This window comes from Moschus berezovskii, chromosome 2 (assembly GCF_049115385.1).
Source record: "Moschus berezovskii isolate FMDL1 chromosome 2, NW_MosBer_1.0, whole genome shotgun sequence".
Classification (NCBI taxonomy): Eukaryota; Metazoa; Chordata; class Mammalia; order Artiodactyla; family Moschidae; genus Moschus; species Moschus berezovskii.
This window is the reverse complement of record NC_142461.1, coordinates 124,014,719-124,027,934: the sequence shown is the minus strand read 5'-3', so window position 1 is coordinate 124,027,934 and position 13,216 is coordinate 124,014,719.

Below are 13,216 nucleotides of genomic sequence, written 5' to 3'. Positions count from 1 at the left end.
GCTGCACACATTGTAGTTTTTGGTGCATATCATCAATTTGCTGAGTATACTTCTCAGATGTAATGACTTCTCTGGGATTCAGAAAGCTCTAGTGGATAAGATGGGCAGCAGACCACCAAATGGCGACTATGACCTTTTATGGTGCAAGGTTGGCTTTGGAAAGTGCTTTGGAGCTTCTCCTCGGTCCAACCACTTAGTTGGTCATTGCCGGTTGTTGTATAAAATCCACTTTTCATTGCATGTCACAATCTGATGGAGAAATGGTTCACTGTTGTGTACAGTAAGAGAAGATGACATGTCAGAATGACTAGCTTCTTGATTTTCAGTCAGCTCATGAGGCACCCACTTATCAAGATCTTTCACATTTCCAATTTGCTTCAAATGCCAAAGGACCAAAGAACGTTCGACATTGACTTCTTCTGTAATTTCTCACATAGTTGTAAGAGGATTAGCTTTGATGATTGCTTTCAATTGGTTGTTGTCAACTTCTGATGGCCGGCCACTGAGCTCCTCATTTTCAAGGCTCTTTTCTCCTTTGTAAAACTTGTTGAACCACCAGTGCACTGTATGTTCGTTAGCAATTCCTGGGCCAAATGCGTTGTTGATGTTGCAAGTTGTCTGCTACTGTATAACTCATTTTGAACTTGAAAAAAAAAATCATGTGAATATACTTTTTGCCTACCATCATTTCTATAGTCTAAAATAAACATAAAGTAAACATCAAGGAATAAGTTATTAACAAAAATCATAAAGTGAGAAGTGCACATTAAAATGATATATAGCATAATCACATTTAAGAATGTATTCTAATATCAAATAGCATAGTTCAACAATGCAAAACGGCTATTACTTTTGCACCAACATAACGAAACAACCATGATTCAAAGAGAGTTCATTTAGAATCCTGGCAAATGAGTTTATGACTTTTATATTTTGTTGCCATTTAACAGGATGCTGCATAACACAATCCTATTATGCAGAACTTGTCTGCATAACAATATTTCCTAGGGATAATCTAGTAGAATCGTATTTCCAGAATATTTGGGACTCTTGAAAAATTAAATATCCCACAATTGATAGAGATTAATTTTAGATTGTTTTAAAGTTAAAACATGTATGAATTTTTCTTTGCTGGTAGTTTATTCACTTTTAAGCACATCTTTAAAATATATTAATGACAGATTACAGAAAGACCTGAAAATTTCTCAGAATCATTAGGATCATTTTGCTAAGGGTTTTGTACTTCTGGTAGGAGTTCTCTCTACAACATTTAACAAGGTTTCAGAAATGGTGAAGGTGCAAAATCCAGTGATTAAATTACAACTTTACTCCATCCTTGAAAAATTTTATCATAATGGGGTTATATTATACCTTGAAATACCCCATCACAAATTTTTCGTTTATCTTTTATTTAAAAATGCACGTGATAGTTATTCTTCCTGGACACCGGGGAAATGCGCTGAACAAGGTAGATATATAGGTGCCTGGCGTCAAGGAATTTCTATTCTAGCTTGTCAATACAGTCAATTCGAAAAAGAATTTCAGTAATTCGGGAAAAAATAATCATACTGACAACTTCTCCAGTGGCTCAGCTGGGAAAGAACCCACCTGCAAGAGACACAGTTTCGATCCCTGGGTCAGGGGATCAAAACTTTCCCCTGGAGTAGGAAACGGCAAACCACTCCAGTATTCTTGCCTGGGACAATCCCACGGACAGAGGAGTCTGGCAGGCTACAGTCCATGGGGTTGCAAAGAGTCAGGCACAGCTGAGTGTGCACTCACACACACACAATCATATTGAAGGTAACTTTCAAACAGCTTGAATACTAATAAAACTTTGAGTCTTAGTTCTAGTATAAAGGTTCAGGTTCTGGTATATTACAAACAGAAAACAATTATGTAGCTAATACCAAAGAGACCAGAAAATAAATCCAAGATTTTATAATTTCTCTCTCCCTGAAAATAGATTTTTTAAAAAGTCACAATTTAATTTTCCTTCAGTTTCTTTCTTCAATCAGCAGTGTATTATTACCACAACCCAATAAGCAATGGGAGTCAAAATATGGAGCAGAACACTGTGGCAGAAAAGGCAATCAACTGTGAAAATGATATAAAAACAGAGCCTGAATACTTGTTCCATTGACGCATGATAAAGAATCATCTTTCAGTGGCACTTATAAAACTCGGGTTTATCCAGAACGGTACAAAAAAGTCTATTTAGTACGTTTACCACAGTCTGTTTATATGACACTGAGAATGTTAGGGGACAGAAAATTCTGTTCTGTGATTTGTAAAGACATAATCTTTGACCCAGTACTATTGGCCACATTTCATTTTCGTGGTCACAATACAAAGAGATTTGCAACTTTTATTTGCTCTGTTTAAAGTGCTTTACCCTCCTACACTGTTGGTGTGAATGTAAATTTGTATAACCACTTTGGACAACAGTATGGAAGTTCCTTAAAATCTGAAAATAGAGCTATCATATGATCTTGCAATCCCATTTTTGGGCACATAGTGAAAGAAAGTAAAGGTGTCAGTTGCTCAGTTGTGTCTGATTCTTTGCAACCCTATGGACTGTATCCCACCAGGTTCTTCTGTCCATGGAATTCTTCAGGCAAGAATACTGGAATGGGTAGCCATTCCCTTCTCCAGGTGATCTTCCCAACCAGGGATCGAATCCAGGTCTCCTGCACTGAAGGCAGATTCTTCACTGTCTGAGTCACCACGGAGGCCCTCCTGGGCATATACCGGAAGAAAAACATAGTATGAAAGGACACATATATGCCAATGTGTTCATTGCAGCACTATTTAGAATAGCAAGAGATGCAAGCACCCTCAATGTCTATTGACAAAGAAATGGATAAACAGGTGTGGTACATATGTACAATAGAATATTACTCATCCATTAAAAAGAATTCAATAATGTCATTTGCAGCAACATGGATAGACCTAGAGATTGTCATACTGAGTAAAGTAAATCAGACAGAGAGACATATATTATAGGATATCACTTATATGTGTAATCTGAAAAAATAATATTAATGAACTTATTTACAAAACAAACAGGCTCACAAACTTATGGTTACCAGAGGTGAAGGATGGGGGAAGGGATAGTTAAGGAATTTGGTATTGACTTGCACACACTGCTATATTTGAAATGGATAACCAACAAAGATCTACTGTACAGCACAGGGAACTCTGCTCAATATTGTGTAACACCTAAATGGGAAAATAATATAAAAAAGGATAAACACATGTGTATGTATAACTGAATCACGTTGCTGTATTTCAGTATGTTTCAGTATATTTCAACTATATTTCAGTATAAAATAAAAGTTAAACCATACACATTAAAAATGTTATAGGATGCTCAGGGCTGGTATGCGGGGATGACCCAGAGGGAGGATAAGGGGAGGCGGGAGGTGGGAGGGGGGTTTGGGAGGGGGAACTCATGTACACCCGGGGCGGATTCATGTCAATGTATGGCAAAACCAACCAATATAATATTATAAAATAATTAGCCTCCAATAAAAATTAAAATTAAAAAAAAATGAAGGGCTTTAGAAACATTTAGTTTTCCTTAGGAAAGTTTATAGAACAAACAGCAATATGGATCAGGCCTCTTTGTTTTACCAATGATTAAACAAATTTAACTAATCAAGACTCAAGAACATTTCTGAATATTTCTTTACTTGAAAATCTCTTATACTTTATTTGACGTTGTTAAAAAAAATAAAAATCCCTACCTAGTTAAGAAAATGCAAACCTTAACTTTTAAAACATTGCTTGAAAAAAATTAAGTTCCTTGTACACTCTATAGGCACAGAGGATTAAAACAGTAGTTCCTTACCTTGGTTTCATATTAGAATGCAAATCTTAAAAAAGAAAAAAAGGTGGGGATGCTGGCACTCGCTAATCCTGAACCCCTAATGGGGGGCCCAGGTGCATTTTAAAGTTTCTCAGGTGATTCTAATGTACAAGTGTTGATAACCATCGTGCTATAGAAATAATGTTGGAGGGGAAGTAAGTGAAGTACAATAAAACCTGAATGTATTTGATTACTGGTATCTAATAGAAATATAATCAGAGTAACAAAATTATCTAGTGGTTACATTGTAAAAAGTTTTAAAAAGGTAAATTCTATTTTAAGAATATATTTTATTTCAGTTCAGTTAGTTCAGTTCAGTTGCTCAGTCGTGTCCGACTCTTTGCAACCCGATGAATCACAGCACGCCAGGCCTCCCTGTCCATCACCAACTCCTGGAGGTCACTCAAACTCATGTCCATCGAGTCGGTGATGCCATCCAGCCATCTCATTCTCTGTCGTCCTCTTCTCCTCCCACCCACAATCCTTCCCAGCATCAGAGTCTTTTCCAGTGAGTCAACTCTGCGCATGAGGTGGCCAAAGTATTGGAGTTTCAGCTTTAGCATCAGTCCTTCCAATGAACACCCAGGATTGATCTCCTTCAGAATGGACTGGTTGCATCTCCTTGCAGTCCAAGGGACTCTCAAGAGTCTTCTCCAGCACCACAGTTCAAAAGCATCAATTCTTTGGCGATCAGCTTTCTTCACAGTCCAACTCTCACATCCATACATGACCACGGGAAAAACCATAGCCTTGACTAGACGGACCTTTGTTGGCAAAGTAACGTCTCTGCTTTTTAATATACTATCTAGGTTGGTCATAACTTTCCTTCCAAGGAGTAAGCATCTTTTAATTTCCTGGCTGCAATCAGCATCCGCAGTGATTTTGGAGCCCCAAAAAAATAAAGTCTGACATCGTTTCCACTGTTTCCCCATCTCTTTCCCATGAAGTGATGGGACCAGATGCCATGATCTTTGATTTCTGAATGTTGAGCTTCAAGCCAACCTTTTCACTCTCCTCTTTCACTTTCATCAAGAGGCTTTTGAGTTCCTCTTCACTTTCTGCCATAAGGGTGATGTCATCTGCATATCTGAGGTTATCGATATTTCTCCCAGCAATCTTGATTCCAGCTTGTGCTTCTTCCAGCCCAGCATTCCTCATGATGTACTCTGCATATAAGTTAAATAAGCAGGGTGATAATATATTTTATTTAACCTAGTTTAATTAAAATATTACTTCATCACATAATCAATAAAGTTATTAATAAGATATTTTATATTCTTTTTTGTACTAAATCTTCAAAATCTGATGAATATTTCACATTTACAGCATATTTCAATTTGGAATAGCCATGTATCAAATATTCGAGAGCTACATGGAGAAGGAAATGGCAACCCACTCCAGTGTTCTTGCCTGGAGAATCCCAGGGACGGTGGAGCCTGGTTGGCTGCCGTCTATGGGGTCACACAGAGTCGGACACGACTGAAGTGACTTAGCAGCAGCAGCAGCAACATGTTGCTATAGCTGCATATCACATACTGCAGCACATATGCTGCAATGTATGATGCATAAAACTTTTATTGCCATTGAAAGATATTTATTTTCCGATATATAATAAATTATTGTGTGCATTAACAAATAATATAACATTATTAAAAAGTATTTGTAAAGAATCATATTCTTTAGATAAATTAGGGCTGTAGATTCCCTCCTTTCCCTTCTTTCCTTCCTTTCTAAATGCATATTTCTCTTACAAATGGGTGCACACTCTTCATAGTTTTATAATTGTTTATATAGTATAACAGTATAAGATTGGCTGGGTTTGTATAGAAGTCACACTACATTCTATCTTGGTCATTAAAGGAAACTTTTCCACATTCCAGTTTTTTTTTTAATCTGTAAATAACTGTATATAAACATCATAGGGATATTATAAGGATTAAATGAATTCATACAAATTAACTGTTCAACAAATGATAAACATTATTATGACCTTAATGGCTTCTTCATTTTATTTCATGTATTATTTTAATACTTCTTTGTCATCCCACACAATGAATGTAGCAAAAACTTTTTATCAGTTTTCTATTAAAGATGTGCGTTGTTTCTAATCATCATTATTGTAAAGTTGCTCCAGTGCATATCATGGTAGAAGTATTAGTCATTCAGTCATGTCCGACTTTTGAGAACCCATGGACTGTAGCCCTCTGGGCTCCTCAGTCCATAGGATTCTCCAGGCAAGAATCTTGGAGTGGGTTGTCATTCCCTTCTCCAGGGGATCTTCCCCCTCCAGAGACTGAACCGGGTCTCCTGCACTGCAGGCAGATTCTTTGTCATCATTCTTTGTCATTCAATGAGCCTGCACTGCAGGCTCATTCTTTGAGCCACCAGCAAAGCCGTATCATGGTACATGCAGAATTTTGCACATGAATCTGTATGTACAGAGGGTAAATATCTAGAAATGGAACTTACAGATCAAATATTACACACTTTAAAAATTTTAATGTATGTTGCCAAATTGCTCCTCACAGAGACTCTACCAATTTACTACCTAATAATAATATACAACAATGTCCATTTTTCCTTTTATAGGATGTTAAGAATTTAAGGTATTTTTTAAATGACACCTCAAATGCAACCTAAGATTTTGTGCTTTCTTTAAATATGCTTTAAAGAAATCTTATTTAACTGATTTGAATGAAAAATCAAAGTTTATTTCAGAAATTTTAAACGTATATCTTAGAACTCTTAGAGAATTAAGAAGAGATGTAATATAGGAGAAAAATAGGAAAAGATATCATCACTTAATTTCTCCCATATTTTCCCTATCTGATTGGAGAGTACTAATATTTCAATGTCTCACAATAATTAACAAGTTAATTTCACTAATTTATCACTTTTAAAAGTTTAATTATTTCTATAGATCATTTTGGATCACTTTACATTCAATTAGGAAATGAAAGTAGTGAACTGTGTTATTATAATTTAATTTATACAACATTATGCCTTTATAACTAACTCATATTATTAAAATGACATCTCAAGATTGGACTTTTTGATTGCTGATCTGTAAATTCCTACAGACTATGATTCTAAAGTACTAACGATGAAGGCCCTGGGAAGCCCCTCTGTCCCTATTCTGGTTAGGCCCATCACCCCTGAGTCAGGGCATGAGCTGTGTCGAAGCAGTGTCCTGTCTAGGGCTCCTGTCTCATTAGCAAGAACAGGAAAAATTAGGATGTCCCAGAAATTCTCTAGCACGGCTATAGCATGCAGTCACAAGTTAAGCAAATTGAATAAATCTGACAATATTATACTTAGGAAGGCAAATTGCAAAAAAAAAATATATATATATATATATATATATGCTTTAGATAGATTGAGATAATTTTTTTTTTTTAATTTCACTACTTGTGGTCACTGAAGCTTTTTGAAAACTGGCTTTCTCTCCTGGCTTTGTTACTCTCAGTAAAGAAAGAGGTTCTTGTTGAAACTGAGTGAGAGGTTAAGTGCCCAGAAATAATGCGCCAAAGACGATATTGCAAAGGGAGAATTCACAACAACATGGGTGAACTTTGAGAGTATTATGCTAAATGAAATAAGACAGATACTGTATGATCTCACCTCTGTGTGGAATTTAAAAAGCAGTAACAAAAACAAATCCTCATAGGAACAGTTCAGCCCTGTGGTTTCTAGAAGCAGAGCGTGGGGAAAAGAGGAACTGGAGAAAGATGGTCAAGTGGTACAAACCCCCAGCGACAAGATAAAGGACTGCGGGTGTAATGTGCAACAGGGTGTAGTTAACACTGCTGTAAGTTAGTAAGAGACTAAATAGATCCTAAGAGCTCTCATCACACGGATATCTTTCGAGTTCTTTTTATTTTATCTATATGGGAAGATGGATGTTAGCGGTACCTATTGTAATTATTTTACAGTATAAGTACATCAAATTGCCATGCTGTATACCTTAAACTTATAAAGTAATTATTTCAATTATTTCTCAAAAAAAAATGGGAGGGGGGAGAAAATGAACTATAAAATAACTTCACTTTAGGAAGCAACTGTTCAGAAGAGATTTCATTCTGTGTTTTCTAAATATTATCTTTAATGGAAAAATAAAGAGGCAAAGATTCAACAATGTGACTGAAAGCCTTCTTTCAGAATCCTCAATATTAGTCTTATCATCTTACGAGTCCTTCCTGAATAAGATAGATAAATAAGGATAGGTGGGATATATATTTTTAAAATACATATAAATATGGAAATATAAATATGTGTGAATGACAGGGGAGAGAGTGCCTAAAAATAAAAGACAAGGAGTTCCCTGGTGGTCCAGTAGCTAAGACTCCATGCTCCCAATGCAGGGGCCCAGGTTTGATCCCTAGTCAGGGAACTAGATCATCCTACATGCCACAATTTAAAAAAAGATCCTACATGCCACAGCTAAGACAGGCACAATCAAATAAATAAGTTTATAAATAAATAAAAATAAAAGAAGCTGTGGCAACAAGATATGAAGAGAAAGACAGGGAAACCTTCTGTGTGTTCATCTACAGAGTAATACCACTGAACAATATTCTATTTTCTGGGGAAAAATGTTAATAGACAAAGAAAGGGCTATACACGACAGAGAATATGTACCATGAGAAACTCCATTCAAAAGAAACAACGTCTATTAGATTGCTCAGTCGCTCAGTTGTGTCTGAATCTTTATGACCCCAAAGACTATAGCCTGCCAGACTCCTTTCTCCATGGGGAGAATACTGGTGTGGGTTGCCACGCCCATATCCAGGGATCTTCCCAACCCAGGGATTGAACCCAGGTCTCCCACATTGCGGGTGGATTCTCTACTGTCTGAGCCACCAGGGAAGACATAGAACACTAGAATGGGTAGCCCATCCCTTCTCCAGAAGAACTTCTCAACCCAGGAATCAAACTGGGGTCTCCTGCATTTCAGGCAGATTCTTTACCAGCTGAGCTACCTGGGAAGCCAGATATTTTTATATTTTACATTTTAGTCCTAATATGAGTATCCATATTCTCTAAGCCTATATTCATTTCTATAAGAATAGGAAAACATACTCTTGTTATGTTCTAAAATTGGATAAAATATTAGTTATGTATTTTTTTCTTCATCATATATGTTGTTATTGTTCAGTTGCTCAGTCATATCTGACTCTTTGCGACCCCATGAACTGCAGCACGCCAGGCTTCCCTGCCCTTCACTATCTCCCGGAGTTTGCTCAGACTCATGTGCATTGAGGTGATAATGCCATCAAATCATTTCATCCTGTGTCACTCACTTTTCCTCCTTCCTCCAATCTTTCCCAGCATCAGGGTCTTTTCTAAGGAGTCAGCTCTATGCATCAGGTGGCCAAAGTATTGGAGCTTCAGCATCAGTCCTTTCAATGAGTATCAGGGTTGATTTCCTTAGGATTGACTGATTTGATCTCCTTGCAGTCCAAAGGACTCTCAAGAGTCTTCTCCAACACCACAGTTCAAAAGCATCGATTCTTCGGTGCTCAGCTTTCTTCATGGTCCAACTCTCACATCCATACATGACTACTGGAAAAACCATAACCTTGATTAGACAGACCTTTGTTGGCAAAGTTATGCAGTTTAGGTTTGTCACAGCTTTTCTTCCAAAGAACAGGTGTCTTAATTTCATGATTGCAGTCACCGTCCACAGTAATTTTGGAGCCTAAGAAAATAGTCTGTCACTGTTTCCATTTTTTTCCCCATCTATTTGCCACGAAGTGATAAGACTGGATGCCATGATCTTAGTTTTTTGATTGCTGAGTTTTAAGCCAGCTTTTTCACTCTCCTCTTTTACTTTCATCAAGAGGCTTTTTAGTTCCTCTTCACTTTCTGCCATTAGGGTGGTATCAACTGCATATCTGAGGTTACTGATACTTCTCCCAGCAATCTTGATTATAGCCTGTGATTTATTCAGCCTGTCACTTTACACAATGTACTCTGCATATAAGTGAAATAAGCAGGTGACAATATATAGCTTTGACATACTCCTTTCCCAATTACGAACCGGTCCATTGTTCCATTTATGGTTCTATCTATGCTTCTTTTCCTGCAGACAGGTTTCTCAGGACACAGGTAAGGTGGTCTGGTATTCCCATCTCTTTAGGAACTATCCACAGTTTGTTGTGATCCACACAGTCAAAGGCTTTTTCAATGGAGCAGAAGTAGATGTTCTTTCTGGAATTCTTTTTCTATCATCCAATAGATGTTGGCAATTTGATCTCTGGTTCCTCTGCCTTTTCTAAATCCAGCTTGTATATCTGGAAGTTCTCAGTTCATGTACTGTTGAAGCCTAGCTTGAAGGATTTTGAGCATTACCTTGCTAGCATGTGAAATGAACACAATTGTGCAGTAGTTTGAATATTCTTTGGCATTGCCCTTATTTGGGATTGGAATAAAATTGTAGCTAAGGTAAAAATTTCTATATGAGAAAATCAACCAACACAAAAAAAGTTTTGTATGTGTTTACCTATGTGAAACTAAATACCTAAATTAGGAAACAATGGAAATGTGTTTTATAGCTGCTGTAAACCAAAAGCATAGTCAATGATGAAAAATACAAATCCCCCACTCTGTTACTTTCAGGAATTTTCCTATAAGCAAATACCTGATCTGTGCATTGATATTGCACAACACATTGTGTTTTCAAATACCCAGTTCTCATAACTGCCGTCGCCAAAGTGCTCTTTGTTTCTCATGTGTAATTTCACTGGTCCTTTATCACAATTAGACATTTCACTGCCCTTTCCTATAGTCACCAAAAGATAAGACAGTGAACCCAGGGTTATTTTTTTTTTAAGTGAAAATTGTGCGCTAAAATTCAGGAGACGCCAAAGCATATTAGAAGGGAGAAAAGTGTAGAAGAATCTGACCACTGATAGCAAAGAACTTGCCCTCCTCCTAGATAAAATAATGTTCAGTTCAGTTCAGTTCAGTCGCTCAGTCGTGTCCGACTCTCCGCGACCCCATGAATCACAGCACACCAGGCCTCCCTGTCCATCACCAACTCCTGGAGTTCACTCAAACTCATGTCCATCAAGTCGGTGATGCCATCCAGCCATCTCATTCTCTGTCGTCCCCTTCTCCTCCCGCCCCCAATCCTTCCCAGCATCAGAGTCTTTTCCAGTGAGTCAACTCGTCGCATGAGGTGGCCAAATGCAGTTATTTTGTATTTTTGTTTGTTTGTTTTGTTTATACATATATACTTATTTAATTAGAGGATAATTACAATACTGTGATGGGTTCTGCCATACAGCAACAGGAATCAGCAAAAGGTATACATGTTTCCTTTTGTATTTTGTATTTAATATGACTGTAATCAAAGGCTCAAACAGAGAAACTTAATGGAGGAGGGCATGGCAGTGCACTCCAGTATTCTTGCCTGGGGAATCCCATGGACAAAGGGACCTGGTGGGCTACAGTCCATAGGGTCAAAAAGAGTCAGATGTGACTGAAGCGACTTTAGCACAGCACAACTGCTCTGGTAATACTTTTAATAAAGTAAGGGGAAAAAACAAACAAACATTGAAAATCGGTGTGAGAAAGAACTTAAAACATGCAGGCACATGTTTGTATCTCTGAATTTTCAGCAGTGAGTACTGATTGCAAAGGTGGTAGCACAGAGCATGGAGCAGGTGTGATGCTGAGGACACCTGCCATCTCCTCTTTTAGAGTCTGCAGCTGGTATCACTTTTTCTTTCCCATAACCCATATTCAATTTCCAGATTTATAAAGAGAATGTATTTGATTCAGTATTTCCTAGAATCTTCTCCAGCTCTCACCCTCTTAACTCTACACAACAACAGTTTGGAGGTAGGTCAGCCGTGTGGGAGGAAAGTTGAGCAAAGGGAAATATATCTCTGCTGACCATTTACTTAGATTAGTTCATTCCATACCCAAACCACATTTGCACAATATAATCCTTCTCTTTTTGCCAGATAAAGAATTGGTACTGAGAAGCTGAATAGATGTCATCACACAGCTAAAGGGAACAGGAAAGCTGAAAGTCAAATTAGTGATCTGTGACCTTAAGCCCCAGCTCTTTCCTTACCAGCATGCTACTTAACACTTTATTTTACTTTGCCCCAAATTGTCTGTGAAGATCTGATTTGAACAATCTTTAGGTTAACAGAAACTCCTTTTCAAAATTCTTATGTTCTCCTTCTGTTGCTATTGAGCCCTCCATCTGATGTTTTGCTCTTCTGAGACCAGTGTTTACGTAAACCGTTGACTGCATATGTTTCTTCAAAGACAAATTTCTCTATGAGCAGAGCTGAAAATTTTACTTTAAGGAAGCCTGTAGTTTCCTTAAAGCAGGTGAATAAATATACTTACATCTGCTTTTGTTTTTCATTCACTATCACATAAAAACAAGACTCTGAGTTTCCTGCAAATTAAAGTGAATCTTTCAAGCCTGTATGTTTAAGGATAAGCTAGTTTCTGATCAGCAAAGAGAAAAAACACTCAAGAAGCACCTATTACAGCTGAAGTTCTCCTCCCTGACTGTGTACCATGATGGAGCTGAACATCATGATGCACCCAGATCTCCTGTCAAGTATTTGTCATGGAATTAACATGGATTGGAAAAATAAAATCCAGTCAGCCCTCAGGCATCATGTTAGACACTAGTGTGAACTAAACAGATGTGAATATGTCCTCAAAGAGCTTAGAATATAAAGCATGATCATTCAGTGGAGTTTCTACTAACCCCATGTAGCCATTCAAATATAAATTAAAATTAAATAGAATTTTAAAATAAGTTGGTTGCACTAGCCATATTTCAAGGGTTCAATAGCCAACTTATTGGACAGTCCAGATTTTGTACCATTTCTATCAATACAGAAAGATACACAGTCCTAGTGTAGAGTGAAATCAACATCTAGAAGTATGGAATGCAATCAAAGTACATCTGCCAGGATGGCAACCCCACGCAGTGCCAGAGCAGAGTAAGAGAAATGGCAGATTTTCAGGTTGAGCAGAAGACTTGGAAATAGATATAAATATATAGATACGGACATAAACACTGAAGTTCTATTTGTACCTGGGACTATTTTTACTTCATCCAATCATTCCACTGGTCCATCTCTCTATGGCACGCCAGTACCACACTTTTCAATAATAGACAACTTAATAGTAAGTTTTAACATGTTAGAGATAGTTCGTATTTAACATTTCCCTTTTGTCTGTGTCTTTGTTTTTCTGCTTATTTCTTTTTTATTTTTTTATTTTATTTTTCTTTTTTAAATTGAAATTTAATAGACAGAAAATGTATTCGGTTTAGGTGTATAGCGTAATAATTTGACATATGTATAC